This window comes from Cervus canadensis, chromosome X, assembly GCF_019320065.1.
Source record: "Cervus canadensis isolate Bull #8, Minnesota chromosome X, ASM1932006v1, whole genome shotgun sequence".
NCBI classification, from domain to species: domain Eukaryota; kingdom Metazoa; phylum Chordata; class Mammalia; order Artiodactyla; family Cervidae; genus Cervus; species Cervus canadensis.
In genome coordinates, this window is record NC_057419.1 from 97,840,778 (window position 1) to 97,858,136 (window position 17,359).

Sequence of the window (17,359 nt, forward strand, 5' to 3'; positions counted from 1 at the left end):
AGGATGGTGCCCTGAGTGTGCACGAGGGGCTCCCCATCCCAGAACAGAGGGGACCATGCAAGGCCCTAATCCCTGCACCTTGTAAGTGCCAGAAATCTCGGGCTGTGCTGTCTGCATCCTGGGGAGTCACTTCACTTCCTCCTTCAGGTAGCCAGGGGATCCTCCCCTGTGAGATCTGAGTGAACCCCTCAAGGGGAGACCAGTAAGTGGCCTGAGTCAGACTGCCCAGCATGCGGTTCTCAGTCGAGGCCACTTCTGCCACTTCTTCCCCCAATCCCCTTGGTCCTCGTCTGTCCCCTGCCTCACTACTGTCTGTGCTTTGATTCCAGTCGTGCTTGTTGCTGAGATGAGTGAGCTGAGCAAGCACAAGGAAGGCCTTCAGGGCCCAGGCAATGCCCAGGGCCTGGTGGAGGTGCAGCACTTTGGGGCTGAGACAGGGGAGGCTGCATCCCCCTTGGCCTACTCCCCCATAGTGTCCTCCTCGGCCACTGGAGAGGCCTTGCCTCAGGAATCTCTGAATGAGATGGTGGCTAACCTGATGAAGTTTCTGATCCTCAAGTATCAGGCCAAGGAGCTGACCTCACAGGCGGAAATGCTGAAACAGGTCCTCAGGGATAACCAGGAGCACTTCCCGGTGGTCTTCAGCCAAGCCTCGTAGTGCCTCCAGCTGGTCTGTGGCATGGAGGTGAAGGAGACGGACCCCAGGGAGCACATCTACATCATGGTCCCGACCCTGGCCCTCAACTGCCATTCAGTGCTGAGTGTTGGGCAGAGCCTGCCTAAGGCTGGCCTCCTGATGCTGGTCCTTGGCCCAATCATGCATAATGGAGACTGTGCCCCTAAGGAGGAGGTCTGGGGAGCACTCAGCAGGATGGGTGTGTGTGTCGGGAGTGAGCACTGAATCTTTAGGTAGCTCAGGGAGCTGCTGACCCACGTGCAGGTACAGGAGGGGTACCTGGAGTACCAGCAGGTCCCTGACAGCCACCCTGCCTGCTACAAGTTCCTGTAGGGTCTCCGGGCCTCTGCAGAGACTAGCAAGTGGCAAGTCTTGCGTTTCTGCTCACGGTCAAGTGAAGGAGTTTGAGGTCCTTCTCACTGCAGTCTGCAGAGGCTGTGAGGGAAGAGGATGAGGTGGCCTGAACAAGAGCAGCAGCCAGGCTGATCCTTCCCTCTGTGATTAAAGAGGGAGCGGTCAGCCTTCTCAGAAGTGAGGGCCCTGGCCAGTTGGAGAAACTGGTGTGTCACATCTTTGGGTTCCTGTTGTCTTTGATGACATGGAGGTTCATCTCTGTTTTCCTTAGAAAATTTTCAAACTGTGATTGTTTTTATAGGAGGCGAAATAAACTTCAGTGTCTTAGTTTTGTGAATGATGTTGATCACAATGTGTTTGTGCTTACCCAGTTCAAGAACAAGAGTTTTGCTGTTTTGTAAAAGAGATTGGGAACATTTCCACTGTGCTTTGTGGTCCTGAACAGGACACAATGAAAGTGGAATTAGAACTGTTTTGGAAAAGTGAGCTTACTTAGCAATAATATTGATGGGGGAAGAATTAGATGATAAAAGTAATTGTAGTGAATCCATGCTTTTGCCCTTCTTGTGTGCCATTCTCAAAAACTAAATTATCTCTGTTTATTTGGATTTGCCTGGGTTATTTAAGGAAGTAGCATACAATTAATCTGAGCTCCCTGCTGACTGGCACATTTATTCTGAAGACCTTTATGGAGCCTCTTCCCTATGAAAGGCCATGTTAGCAGTGGGGACAGCAGGAGAAGCAGGACACCCCCACACCTCAAGTGATGATATAGGAGTCACACTCACACGAGGAAGGTGGAGAGACATCACCTAGGCCCACTGAACAAGGCTACACAGGGCAGGGTGGTGGGGCTCCAGGAGGAGCACTCAAGTGTCAGTGCCTGAGCCAGGGCTGTTTGGGGCTTTGAAAAGCTGGGTTGCTTCTGTGGGAGGCTGGGTGGTGACATCCCTCTGACCTGCAGACAGTGTCTTGGGCGTGATGGGAAAGTCTGAAATGGATCATTGCTGTGATGTGTCCTTTTGCATCTTGGATAAGAGAGATATCTTTCTGGGTCAGGACAGAAGGGGCTGTAATTCTTGTCACTTTGCTCTTGACCACAGGGGCAAAGGAGGGCTCTTCTACCCAATATCTGCCAGGAATCCTTCAGAACTTTGGTTGCAACCCCTTGAAATGTTTCCCAAGAAATCCATGGAACTACTCTCTTTCCTGGTCCTAGGGATCCAGAACCCAAGGTGTTAATTAGCTTTAAATTATCTTGATTGTAGTTGGCCATTTTAAACAAGGATTCGACCTTTGTTGGGGCTGCAATGAAGGAAAGTAATGTTTGGATGGAAGATCAGCTGGGATAGAGGCAAGGAGTGCTTCTTGCTTCTGTTACTTGTAGCAGCTTGGGTCCTGCTGGAACACTCCTCCACATCCAAATTTCACAGTTCCTCTAACTGGAACTGGGGCTTGCCAGGTAGGTCAAAAGATGAAGAATCTGCATTGTGGGAGACCTGGGATCAATCCCTGGGTCAAGAGATCACCTGGAGAAGGTCATGGCAACCCACTCCAGTATTCTTAACTCGAGAATTCCATGGACAGAGGAGACTGGTGAGCTACAGTCCATGGAGTCTCAAAGAGTCGGACAAGACTGAGTGACTAACACTATGGTCCACTACCGTCTAGGTAGAAAAGTTTCTTAGTACATTTATGAAGCATCCTATTTGGCATATTTGCTCTTCCACATCCTATTGAGGTGCAAATTCTCTGACCCACCCTGGACAACAATGCAGGCAACCCACTCCAGTGGACAGTGGAGGAGTGTCTGGGGGAAACTGTGTGAGAAATTCCTGCCCCACCATCACAGGGCCAACAGCCACCAGGCCTTGCGAGCTCTGTCATCCCTCAGGCACATCCTGCAGCCCAGCACATGGGGCTCCTCACACCAGCTCGCCTCCCAGATGAAGAACTGAGGCCACGGAGCTTGGGCATCTTCCCAAGACCAGGTGCTAGTGAGGGCTGGGGTGGGCTCAGAGTCCTGGTCTCAATTCCTCTGGAGACCCCGCCCTTCCTGCCCACCCCAGGCCATGGCCCGACCTTCCTACTTCTCACGCCTTCCTCTTCTCAGTGCTACACGATCCTCTGAGGTGACAAAATGCAGGCCTGTGAAAGGAAGGGGACAAGGAGAATCAGAAGCACTGTGGGGTTGCTCTGTGCTTTGCTGAGAACTGACTCTGCTGGGGGCCGCTGTCTCTGTCCAGTGCCAGCGCCTCCTGTGTGAGGGCGGTGCCCTGTCCCTGCTGCTGCCATGGGCCTCCTGCCCAGTGGAACCTGCCAGGCTGACCAGCTCCTCACTGAGCAGGAGGGAGGGAGAGCCTGACTGTATGGTCCCAGTGCCCACTGGGATAAGGCCCTACAGGAGCCTCGGCTGATATGGGAGGGAAGGTAACACGGGTGGACCCCCAAGGCTCCAGGGCTCCCAAGCCACAGCAAGGGAGGGGAGCAGCTGGAGGGCCTCTGGGCTGGGGACACCAGGGTGGGTACTCCAAGCACAGGGGCAGGAGAACGAGGCTGAGAAAGGCAGGCCTTGGACATCATGATGGCTTGTGTGTGTCCTGAGCCACAGCTGACAAAGACCCCTCAGCTCCCTGGCCCCATCCTGCCCATGCTCTGCAGATCCCCCATCTCAGCCCGGTGCTGCCGAGGGCAGATCCATGCTAACAAATCCGTCCTCGGTCCGGGTGCCCTGGACCTCAGACGGCCCTGCCAGGTGTCTTCCCCATGCCTTATGGAAGCCACCTTCCTCCCAACCCTCCCCACTGCCTCCACTCTCAGCAGATGCCCCATCCCCTGCCCAGGGCCTAGAGAAAGAACAAAGGAGAGGAGGAACTATTGGGACAGGCATGCTCTGTGTCCTTGCCAGGGCCTGGGATGGCACCACGCAGGGATCAGAGAATTCAAACCTCATATAATCTGCTAGGTTACTGTCACCTCGTTCCATGGCTGAGGAGATGCTGAGAGATAGAGAGATAGCACATGACAGCACGGGACCTGACCACACGCACCTCCATCCTTACTTCTTTCCTTGTACCTGTAGGAGGGGTCCCTGTTCACTGGAGCAGGGTGATCGCAGAGCAGCACAGGCAGTTCAGGCGGAGGGCCTGGACCTCAGCAGGGTCTCAGCACCTCGCAGGGAGCCTCCATTTCCACGTGGCGGTCAGGATGGGGAAAAGGTCCCAGAGGAACCCAGCCCAGAGACTCCCGGGCCTTTCCTTCCCCAAGCACAGCAGAGCCACAGTTCTCATAGGCTCACGAGGCCCCACGTGATCTGGTTCCTACCCTGGCGCCCTGCTCTCCTCGCCCCTGGATTCACACCTGGTAGCCATGAAGGCCATCCTTCCATCCTTGGAACACTCCAGTCTGTTCCTACCTCAGAGCCTTTGTAGGGTGTGAGGAATCACATCGTGTCCCCTCAGAGTCAGGTGCTGGAGTGTCAGTCCCAACTGCCTCGTCATGACCTTACAAAGAATAGGTCTTCACAGCGCTGATGCGGGTCAAGTGAGCTCATTAGGATGGACCGTCCTCTAACAGGACGGCTGTCCCCATACAAAGGACACATTTAGAGACAGACAGGCACACGGGAGAGCTCTAGAAAGGTGGAGCTCTCCAAGCCCAGACACGCCCACAATGGCCAACAATGCCCCAGAAGGCAGGGGGGAGAGATGGGACAGACTCTCCCCACAGCCCACAGAAGAGCCAACATCAGCTAACACTTTGACCTCAGCTGCTGGCCTCCTGAACCAACACGGAATGTAGTTGAGCCACCCAACCTGTGGGACCCAGAAACGACTGTCAGCATTTGGAGACAGAGGGTCAGCCCGGTCCAGACATCATTCCGCAGGGGCAAGGGGGGAATGGGGGGATGACTTCCACACTCCCAGTACCTCGGGCTCACTCCTCCACGTCTGCACAACTTCATGTGTCTGTTTTCACACTTACACTTATCCTGATTTAGTCTCCCCTTAGCCAGATTCCCAGTCTGTCAATGGTCACTGTATAGCCACCCAATACAACAGAAAGAGTTATGGAGACAGCAGAATGGACACAGAGTTGCCCTGAAACAACTGTGGCTAAACCACCTTTCATAGATTTTACAAACAAGATGACTGGCATATACCATAATGCTAGGGCCCCTTCCAGGCCTCGAAATGCCAATGACTCTGAAGCTTAATCTTAAGCTTCATTAGCTTCACTGTTCATTTCTGTCTGGTCCAGACACTTACAGAGGGAAATGAAACACTGAGAAAAGGCTTGGGACTCAGATAACAAGGCAGAAGGCAGGGAGATACCTAACCAGAATCAAGGATAAGGCAATCAGAATGGATTCCAGATAACCAGAATACAAAATTACCTGGGAGTGTGGGACTTCTCTGGTGGTCAAGTGGTTAAGACTCCTCACTTCCACTGAAGGGGACATTGGTTCGATCCCTGGTTAGGGAACTAAGATTCCACATGCCTCACAGAAAGGTCAAAAGAAATAAGTACAAATTTAAAAGTCATCTACATTTACTGAGGGTTCATAAAGTAAAATAAAATTTAAAAAAAGGAAAAAGTACCTGGAAGTGAGTGACTAGCATGTGACCTAAAGAATGGAACAACAGCCTGAGCTGGGACACCACACAAGGACCCAAACTACACAGCTGTCTTTCCTCCATGGCTGAGGTGAGAAACTTGACATGATGTTGGGTAGACACTGAGTGGTAGGAAGAGGAAGCAGTTCAGGGGAGGTGGGCTTCTTGAACCAGCATCAGAGAAGAACCTTGCTGGACCAGCACAGATTCAAGTCAAGTAACACAGAAACCAAAAAGACAGCTGACACAGACAACCCTCTGAGTCTGTCAAGACTGAATTCCTGGATGGTACAGTCATAGCATCCAATGTGTGCCAAGCTTGGTAGGACCTCCTAGGTCCCATGTTCCATGCCCCCACCCTCTATGGGGACAGGGAGCAGGTCACTAGTGCAGGAGTCAGGACTGGCTCCTTGAGGTGGACTCCTGTCTCACTACCATCCACACACTACCCACTCTGCAGTGTACCACTCAGAGCCTGCCTCCTTCTTCTCACAGGGAGAGGCATCCTAGCACAATGAGTGTTTCTACAAAGAGTGGTGCTGTGTCCAATGAGATTACTGACATACTTGCCTTGCTTGCCTGCCTTGCACACACTGACCCCTGGGCAGGGCCCATATCATCACCTGCCAAGTCCAGAGTGGTACAACAGAGTTGATGAGTGCTAAGTGACTCAAAGTGAACAGACAGCACTGGTAAGTGCCTACTCTGCAGAGGCAGCTCTGGGGACACTACCAAGGTAAACTGGGTGGGGTCTTTATCCTCAGTTTGTGGTGTAGCTGGGGTAACAGTGCATACATGCACACACGCAGACACACACACCCATACATACACACACAAAGAAACCGACCAAGGTATCCTTGTACAAAAAGAGTATTATAGAGAGGGTTCCCGAAGTTTGTGCACACGCACACACAGACACACAGACACACAGACACACACACACACATACACAGATACCATCCAGGGTAACAATTCACAAAAAGAGTACTATGGAGAGGGTTCTGGAAGGTTGTGGGGAGGAAGGAACGGTCCTGAAGTCAGCCTCAGAGGCTTCAGGAGGGCACAGGAAGTGAGGAGGGAAGGATCTGCCATGAGCAGCAGTGTGGAGAGCTGGGCACCCAGAGAGTCAGGCTGCAGGAGTGGAGGCCTGGCCATGACCATCGAGGAGACAAGGGGAAGTGCTGCTGCGACCAAAGCAGAAAGGTCTGTGGTGGGGGTCAGAGCCCCGAGAAGCATGGGGAGCAAAGGCTGATCCTGGGCCCAGAACTGTTTTCATTGACCTCATTTGACAGACGGGCAAGATGAGGCCAGAGTGCTGCAGGCACTCAAACACCAAGTTGTGGGAGTCAGGGGTCGCTTCGGGAAAGCTGTGTTTTAGGATTCGTGGTTATACTACCAGGGTGGCCTGGGTGGCAGGGGCTGGAGAGGGATTAGAAATCTGCCTGTGTCATGTCAGCAAAGGCCCTGGGTTTAAGAGAGCTCAGGAAGCACTGGACAATCAGGGTATTCTTCCAGAAACTTCTTAAGGATTCTATCTGAGACTCCTCTACTCCTATCTGCTGATTTTGTGCCAGAGGGACCTGAGTGGGAGAGGGGTGGCTGGGAAAAGAGACTCTCACGCTTTGTCAAAGATGTGCAAGGAAGGCTCAGGCACAGGCCCTCCACATGTACCTGAGGTGACCCGAATCCTCTGGGGACGTGACGGGAAGGCAATGCACTCTGGATCAGCACCCCAGACACACACTGAGCTCCATGCCCCCCACGCCACCATCCCTGGCATCCCTCCTCAGAGATTCCAGATTCTAGGAGCATTGCCTTTCCTAAGGCCCCTTGTGCTGATCCCCTGTCTGCAGCTTGTCAGAAAGTTCCCCATCTTCTCCACCTTTGTAGACCCCATGCCAGGCACCAAGGCGGTGCTCACACACCAGCGAGTGAGGGGGTCAAAGAAGGAAGAAAGGTGACCAGTGGCCATTGACAGAGCTATTGATGGACCAGTCACCAGACTGTCTGCATCTGGAGGAGGGGGTGGTTGGGCACACGCCGTCTGTGCTTCCAACATGCCTGATGCTAAAGAAGCCCATTGACATGTCCTGGGAACACAGTTCCACTAGACTGTTTTCCTCATTGATTGACCACCAAAGGAACATCTCTGTGTTTGGATCCAGCCTCCCTGGTGTTCAGTCTCACCTTGCTTCCTCAGATGGTGCACATGCCACCTCCACCCCCATGGGAAAGTAGACATTCTTCTTAATGAAGGGCTCAGGCAATGCCACAGAGCACACAGCATTCTCCTGCCAAATTCCACAAAGGATACATGACATTTCAACACACTGGCTACTCTAGCAACTGGGCTTTTGTCTCCTTGCTAAAGTGGGTTCCCCACCTTAGCCATGATGTTACTGAATTGAAACAGACACAGACTGACAAGCAAAGCCCCACAGACTGTCAAAGCATCCAGTCTTCTGGACACACACAGGAGGAGTCCAAACAGAGTGCAGAAGACAGAACACTCTATCAACAGTGAGCCTGGAGCACTCAACTCAGCAGTGGACAGAAAGGATGGAGGCCACTTACATGAAGGTATCTTTGTTGATGCCACGTCATTATGAGTATCAAGAAAGCACATGGATGCCAGACACACCAACAGCTGTCCACAGTTCTGAACCTTCACTTAGACCTAGATTGTGGAGACAGGCCTCAGCCAGGGCCTGAAAGCAGGTCACTTGTTTCCATCAGAAGTTCCCTTAGAAAAGTGTCCATTAACTTACCTTGTGGCTCAGATGGTAAAGGATCTGCCTGCAATGCAGAAGAGCCAGGTTTGAACCCTGGGTCAGGAAGATCCCCTGGAGAAAGGAATGGCTACCCACTCCAATATTCTTGCTTGGGAAATTCCATGGACAGAAAAGCCTGGTGGATTACACTCCATGGGGTTGCAAAGAGTCAGACATGACTCATTGACTAACACTTTCACTGTGATCCAGACTACAGCCAAACCAAAGTGCAACTCTTCTTAACAAAGTGGAACAGTTTCTTAACCCAAATTGTGTTATTCGGAAAATATTTTACACATGTTTCACATGTTTCATACACTCACAATTGAGAAACAAATACTTTCTCTCTCCTTCATATCTCAGGTCAGTTGCCACACCTGTATAGTTGAGGATTTTGCCTTTAATAGCAACATTCATTCAATGCAGATTTTTATTTTATGACACTATCAGAATAACAGTAAGAACTCTGAATCAAAGGATGTGAAAGGTCAAAGGCAGTTTGTGATCAGACCCTTGCTTTTCAAATTGCTATCCACACACCAGACACTTAGGCATCAACTGGGATCTGGTCAGAAGCACAGAATCTCAGGTCCACCTCAGAACATGTGAATCAGAGGCCACATTTGACAAGATCACTAAGGGATCTGAATGCACACTGAAATCTGAGTTCTAGGTCACTGGTTTTCAAACTGTGTTCTTTGGGGGGCCTCTATCACTGCAGATGGTGATTGCAGCCATGAAATTAAAAGATGCTTACTCCTTGGAAGGAAAGTTATGACCAACCTAGATAGCATATTAAAAAGCAGAGACATTACTTTGCTAACAAAGGTCCGTCTAGTCAAGGCTATGGTTTTTCCAGTGGTCATGTATGGATGTGAGAGTTGGACTGTGAAGAAAGCTGAGCACCGAAGAATTGATGCTTTTGAACTGTGGTGTTGGAGCAGACTCTTGAGAGTCCCTTGGACTGCAAGGAGATCCAACCAGTCCATTCTAAAGCAGATCAGTCCTGGGTGTTCATTAGAAGGACTGATGCTGAAGCTGAAACTCCTATACTTTGGCCACCTGATGCAAAGAGTTGACTCATGGAAATGACCCTGATGCTGGGAGGGATTGTGGGCAGGAGGAGAAGGGGACAACAGAGGATGAGATGGCTGCATGGCATCACCGACTCAAGGGACATGTGTTTGAGTAAACTCCGGGAGTTTGTGAAGGACAGAGAAGCCTGCTGTGCTGCGATTCATGGGTTTGCAAAGAGTCGGACACAACTGAGCGACTGAACTGAACTGAACTGAACTGATCCGAGGAGTGGGCCGGGAAGAGATTAGGAAGAAGGCGGGTGGAGAACAGGCCTCACTTCAGCTGAGCAGCTTGCCTCTGATTTGTTTGGAAAGCTGAACCCCACCCTATCCCCCGGTCAGATATCCCATGGACACAAAGTTTGGAGAATCACAGTTCTGGACCAATCATCTCATTTTCTAAATGCACAACCGAAATCTTCCAAATAACATAAGGGAATTTTACCAAAATCACATTATAGTTCCTTGAACACTGTTAGAGAATTTTGAAGTTTACAAAGCCTGGGAATCAAGAAAAATCTTCATATGCAGTGTTGCTGGAATAACCTCCCACCTGCAGAAGTAGAAGCAAAGACAGTCCCTGAGACCCAGTGGGAGACAACATGATGTCCAAGGCTGTGCCCTGGAAAAGCCCTGCGACATGAGTGGCATTTTGTGCTACCTGGTTTTCAGCAGAGGAGAAAAACACCCAGAGATAGTAAGTGCCAAAGCTACACAGCAAGAGAGGAACTGATGTCCAAACCTAGGCCCCTGGATCCCAAAGCCCAGGCTGTGGATCATGTCATTTGAATCATGAGCACAAATAGACAGCCCCTCTGTGTGCCCTAAGCATCGGCCCAGCCTATGAGCTACACAGACACACATTCACTCAAAAAAGGAGCCATCTACACTCATGGACCTTTGGAATACAAATAATGGGCATCTATGCCAATGCCTGGGCTCCTGCTATAAGTGCAAGGCAAGGGACATGCAAATTTGGTTGCTATATCTTTGTGGTAGTGAGAGTTAAGAATCCATTTCAATATCCATTGCTATGTATCTGACATCTCCATGCCTTGGGAAAGTTAGAAAGATTAAGAAGGCAGAAATGGTCAGGGGAGGAAAGGGAAAAGTAATATTTTACAATGTATTGACATTTATTTAGCACCTCATTTTTATATTCATACCCTCCAAGCACTGCCTGGAGCTTTTTGCCATGGAAGCTCTTATTACTAACCGCCTTTAATTAAAACTTAAGCTGCAAAAAAAAGAAAAAAAAGACAATCCAATCAAAAAATGGTCAGAACACCTGAACAGATATTTCTCCAAAGAAGACATAGATGGCCAAAAGACACATGAAAGATGCCTCAACATTCCTAATTACTAGACAAATGCAAATCAAAACTCCTATGAAGTATCACCTTATACTGGAAAGAATGGCCATCATCAAAAAAACTACAAAGAATAAATGCTGGAGAGGTTGCAGAGAAAAGGCAACCCTTGTACACAGTTGGTGGAAAAGTAAACTGGTACAGTCAATATGAAGAACAGTATGGAGGTTCCTTAAACAACTACAAATAGAAGTACCATATGATCCAGCAATCCCACTCTTGCATATACACCTGGAAAAGGCAAAACTCTACTCTGAAAAGATACATGCATCCCGATGTTCATTGCAGCAATATTTACAAGAGCCAAGATATGTAAACAATGTAAATGTCCATCAACAGATAAATGGATAAAGAAGATGTGGTACACACACACACACTCACACAGGAATACGTCTCAGCCCTGAAAAATAATGAAGTAATACCATTTGCCGAAACATGTGTTGACCCAGGGGTTATTATACTAAGTGGAGTATGTCAGAAAGAGAAAGACAAATATTCTATGATATCACATATTGATGGAATCTAAAATGATGGTACAAATGAAATTATTTGCAAAGCAGAAACAGACTCAGAGAAGAAATTTTGGTTACCAGAGTGAAAAAAGAAGGGGAAGGGATAAATTAGGACTTTAAGATTAACAGATGCACACTACTATGTATAAAATAGTACTACTGTCATGCTGGAGAAGACTCTTGATAGCCCTGTGGACAGCAAGGAGACCAAGTCAGTCAATTCCAAAGAAATCAAGCCTGAATATTCATTGGAAGGACTGATGCTAAAGCTGAAGCTCCAATATTTTGACCACCTGATGTGAAGAGCCAACTTACTGGAAAAGACCCTGATGTTTGGAAAGACTGAAGAAAGAAGGAGAAGAGGGTGCTAGAGGGTGAGATGATTGGATGGCATCATCGACTCGATGGACAGGAGTTTGAGCAAACTCTGGGAGACAGTGAAAGTCAGGGAAGCCTGGTGTGCTACAGTCCATGGGGTCACAAAGTCAGACAAAACCGAGCGACTGAACAAAAATGTATAAAATGCATAAATAAGGTCCTACTGTAAAGAACAGGAAACTATACTCAATATCTGCAATAACCTATAATGGAAAAGAATCTGGAAGTGTTTATATATATATAAAGTGAATCACCTTGCTATACAGCAGATGGACACAACATTGTTAATCAACTATGTGAATTTGAGTGAATGCCATTCAGTCATGTCAGAATCTTTGCAACCCCGTGAACTATGCAGTATACAGTTCATGGAATTCTCCAGGCCAAAATACTGGAGTGGGTAGCCTTTCCCTTCTCCAGGGGATCTTTTCCACCCAGGAATTGAACTGGGGTTCCTGCATTGCAGGCAGATTCTTTACCAACTGAGCTATGAGGGAAGCCCTAACTATATTTCAATTTAAAAAAAAAAGTGAAGTTGGAAGAGTGGGCCAGCAAATGGCACAATGAGCAAGCAGCACATTACTGTCAAACCCTAGTGTCATTTCAGACACCAAGCTGGCCCCTTTCCTAAAGCCTCCTCCAAGTGTCATTTGGGAACACTCTAGTTGGGAAATACAACAGGCCAAGGCCAGCCTCCCATATCGTCTTGTCTTCACTGCCTGCACTATTCCTTCAAAGGCAGTAAGTGAGGGGCCCACACTGCTATACTCCCCCTGGCACTTGAAGCTACCATGGTTCATGCTGCTGGGGAGTTGGTCTGGGGAAACCTGTACCACATCTTCCTTCTCTGCACAATGCATCAGCAGGAGCCACTCTGCTCAGCCTGGGGGACCCTGGGTGCCACAGAGGGCAAATCAACCTTCTTCTGGGGGCCAGGAGAATCTGGGCTCAACACCTTCACCTCTGTGTGTGTTCAGTCACCAAGTCGTTTGTGACTCTTTGTGACCCCATGGACCGCAGCATGCTAGGCTTCCCTGTCCTTCACCACCTCCCAGAGTTTGCTCAAATTCACATCCATTGAGTTGGTGATGCTATCTAACAATCTCACCCTCTATCCCAGCAATAACTCTCAGAACATAAAGACCTAATGTCATCTCTCTAAACCTCATTCTGGAGTCAGGAAGAATTGGAAACCTCCACACAAGCCAGGAGAAGTCAGCCTGAAGAAGACAGTGCCCTTGTCTAGTTTAGTGAGGATAGGCACCAGCTGCCAGGGCCGCTCATCCTGGAAAGAACCATGCTGGTCATCGCCTGACTCACCTGTGTACTTGTTGCCTGACCCTGTGTATGGGAGGCACACAAAGTTTTTTTTTTCCAGTCACTGACTAACTAAATGACTGAATCAATGAATTCTTCTCAGGGAGAGAAGCAATGGCTTACCTTTAAAACTGCAAATGAGGGCAACTGTACGCAGGGCACAGGTCAGATGCCCTAAGAGTCGCGTCTGAGTTTGACCCAGTCTAGTATCCCAGCCCTTTCCCATGACCTTGCTCCAGCTGCACACCTGGGCTCAGTTCCCTCCATGGGTCTGACACTTCTAGGGGCCCTTCTCCAATTTCCCAGCCGAAGAGACCCTCTTCATTACAAGACCCAGCTCAGATGGCCCTCCCATTAAAAAGGCCTCCATGGTCCCTTAATGGGAGTCAGTGTTTGCTTTCCCACGCTTCATGCTCCCCAACCTCTGCCTTGTTTCAGGCTCTGAGCTTGACAGGTCTGCCAGGAAGATGCACTCCAGCCTCCCCACCCCCCAGCCCTGAGTGATTCAGGGGTGAGTGGACACCTGATGCCCTGCGCGGTGGAGGAGCCTCTTGTAGGATGGATGTCCTTGGAGTTGAATGCACTTTGCCTTGTGAGTTCTGGTACCCAGACCTGCCCTCTCCCATCAGGCTGTGCTTACACCACAACTAGCAGATGGCCGGGTGGCCAGAACACTGGAAGCAGTTCTCCTGCCTCACCCAGCAGTTGTCTGATGCAAAAAACACCAAGAACCCCTCCTTCCAGCCTGCATGCAGGGCAGAGCACAGTGCCACCCAGGCAAAGACACTTGGTGTTCTGTGTGTGCACACAGCCACCACTCAGGCACCAGTTCCTGGTTTCAGTTCTCCCACTCGGTCAATAGCAATCACGAGGCCTCAGGCACTGTGAGGGCCTGACCACTGGGGCCCAGTGTGGCACCTCCAATGCCTGTCTATGCTCTGCACTTCCTGACGGGCTGGCAGGAACTATCAGATCAACATCGCAGGTAGAGGGATGCCCCACCCACTCCTGTCTGCTCCCAGTCCTTGGTGGTAAGTCCCCAGCCAGCCTATGGCACCAACTACCCTCCTCCCACCCACAGGAACAGCCTCATGAAGGACCCATCCTGAGAAGGCTGGCCCTGGCATGGTCCGAGGAGAGGTGGCGAGATGAGGCCTTGGTACAGGGTTGACATCCCCTGCCCCACGGCTTATGAGGACCCATCCTGGGGATAGTCAGTGTGTACTCAGCCCTGGACTCAAGGCCACAGCCCAGCTCCTACAACTTTAGCTGGGCTGGCAAGGGGAGAGGCATTTCCTAGCAAGTGAGAAGATCCAGGCATGTGGAACATGGGTGGCATAGAGGGAAGTGACTTCTTTGCTTTGCTGTCCACAGGGGGATGACCAGCCTAGGATGAAGAATAGTGAGAACCAGGGGGGGGGGGGCTTTCCCAGGGTTTTCCTGGCAGCTGAGAAAGCTTCAGGCAGTGGACCTACATGGGCTCATGATTTGACAGGAGTGTCTGAACCTTAAAGACACCGAATGTTCCACTAAGGCAGGCCTGACCTGCTGGCATCAGAAGTCCTCTTTGGAAAACCTGCATCCCTGGTACGAGGGCCAGGGAGCCCAGGAGGCAGGTCCCAGAAGACTGGGACATCTCAGACATCTCTGATCTTCTGAGCCTGTGGCAGCAGCCCAGCCCCTCACCCCATAAAGAGCTGGTACCCCCCCCCAGTCACACCACCAAGAGAGCAAATGGCACTGGAGTCCTCCCTCACAGGTGCCCTACATCCCGGGAAGCAGGGGAGCTGGCTGCCCTGATCTGTGGCAAGGCCCACAGCACTACCAGCACAAGAGCCCAGGAACCACAGGAAGAGCTGGTCACTTACTGTCCAGCTGCCAAGCAGAGCAAAGACACTGTGCAACACAGGCTGGGCTCACTGGGTCACATGACGGAGGAGACGGATGACACCCCCCAATCCCCATCCTCACTGCCCAGGGACTACAGCATAGGCCGCAGGGTCACACTGAGTGACCAGGAGCCAGGGGTCATGACGAGGGCTGCCGCCCCCCAGGAGGCTGGGCCCACAGAGCAGGGCATGTGGTCAATACAATGTGGCCTCCTGGGGGCTTGATGGATGGGCAACCAACCAAGGTACAGTCCAAAATGACACTGAAGCCAAGGGCAGACGCCCCAGTAAACAGGTCACAATCCCTCATCCAGGTTCGGCTGCAAAGCCAGTTCTCAGATCTGGCACCAAGGAACGGGGATGGGTTGGGTTCCCAGGGGAAGGACCACAGCAGACTGACACAGCAACAACCCCAGCCCCTCCCAAAGGGACCTCGGGCTCTGCAATGATGAACCCACCCAAGGAGGTGGGACCACCAGAGGGGTGCAGGTTGCCAGACTTTGGGTCACCTAGGCACTGATATGAGAGACCCAGTTAACTCTGACTTTGCAGTCACTTCAGGAGAACCCCAGGGGCTGGGGTTTCTAGGCATAAGGGGTCAAGGAGCAAGGGTACATGGGGCCAGTCCCGAGGATTCGTCAGTTGGTCTTGAGCTGGGAGAGCCTAGAATGCATGAGAGTCAACTCACTGAAGTCCTCTCACCATGGCTATGGGGTCGCAAGGCACACTCCAGACCTCACTCCCTGCTCCTCAGTCTCACAAACTAAACAGCTGAACAAGTTCAGTGGGTCGCAGCCTGGTGTCTGGACACCCCTCCAATGGTGGGCTGCTGTGAGCTGCCACAACCTGGGCCTGACCATGTAGGGCTCAGCTGCTTGTCTGCATCTCCTCTCCTGGTGGGGCCCAACCATGAGTGCATGGAGAACAGCTGACTGTGGTGGCCCTCGGATCCTTCCAGAGTGGCAGTGTGAGGGGAGGAGTTGTGTCCTCTTGTTAGTTGCACGGTTCTCCTGGGCTGTAAATCACCAAGACTCCTGGGGGATGGCTTTCTATGCTGAGGCCTGAGGTATCATGGGGTCCCTGTCCCAGCCATGTGAGGACAGGCCAGCTGCCGTGATGAGCAGAACCAACCCTGAGGGAACCTGCACGTGTGTTTCTCATCATTTGGGCCCTCCTGGGTCTCTGTGGCCTGCGGCCCCTGGCCAGGAGAAGACTGTGGTGGCTTGTTGTCCAACACTGCTGTTTTGTCACTGGTGATTTTCTCCCTGTTCCTCTGGTCCTTGTGCAGGTGAAGACACCCAGACAAGCAGGTGGAAAAGTGTTTTCTCCTCTGGCCACCAAGAAGTCACCTTTTGCTTCCAGAGGTAGGAGTGCTTGCAGTCCCTTCTTGCTCCAGGGTTCCACCCACACAGTTGAGATTAGGAGATGTCCAGGAGGAATGGGTTGGGTTGGCTGAGAAACTGAATGGTGGAAACTGGGCAAGCCTGGGATCCTTTTTACAAGTCAATGAGCAGAAGGTAGTAATTTGGCAGGGATGCATGGAGTGAGACACTCATGGCCCTTTAAACTGCTGTTTAACCCCTGTGAGCTGAAGATCACATGGCAATGAAGGTGATTAAACACTATGATGGTAGATCCCTGGCCAACTCACATAAATCCTCTAAGCCAGCAATACTTGTTAGGATTAATGCACTAACAAAAAAAAAAAGGTTCACAAAAGTTGTGACAGAGAAATAGCTTCTTTGACAAAGCCTTTCCTCTCTGGGCAAAGACAAGTGACCCTGTCAGCAAACCAGCTGCAGAGGGTACATGCACGGTCAGGTGAGGCCTGGCTAACATATTCATCCACAGCCTTGTCCCAGGGCTCCTCATTTGAGAACTGTGGGCCTGGCTATAAATAGTTTTCACTGGGGTAGGGGAGCCTAGAAGGTTGAAAGTTACTCAGTGTGGAGCATTCATAGCATTGTTCTGAGTAGTCAATGAGAAGACCTCAAACTCTGAGATGCTCAACAGCAGCCTGAGAGTAACGAGAAATGGCTTAGGGTCAGCCGGCTTAGCAGAAGCTTTACTGCACACCCAGGGCAGCTTGCTTTCTTCCTCAGAAGTCTGTTTCTCTCATAGTCACTTGGACTCCTTTTCAGAAACAACCACCCCCCCCCCCAACTGCATCCCCATGGACCATGAAAACATCACAGCAGGTATTAGAGCAGCCGCATAAGGGAAGCTGCAGTTCAGGCCCAAGACAACTTACTAAAACCACCCCACCCTGATACAAACACACCTACCCATCATGGAGATGTGATGCAAGAGCACAGGCTAAGCAAAGCCAATGAGGACACGGTGGGAGGAGAAGAGGGAGAGGGTGAGATGCATGGAGAGAGTAACATAGAGATTTACAAG

The 17,359-nt window shown here is 50.7% G+C and overlaps 1 pseudogene; it reads left to right on the forward strand.

The window, feature by feature from the left end:
- The first annotated feature begins 346 nt into the window (after nucleotides 1–346).
- On the forward strand, nucleotides 347–1,140 carry LOC122434306 (annotated as a pseudogene).
- Nucleotides 1,141–17,359: the final 16,219 nt, after the last annotated feature.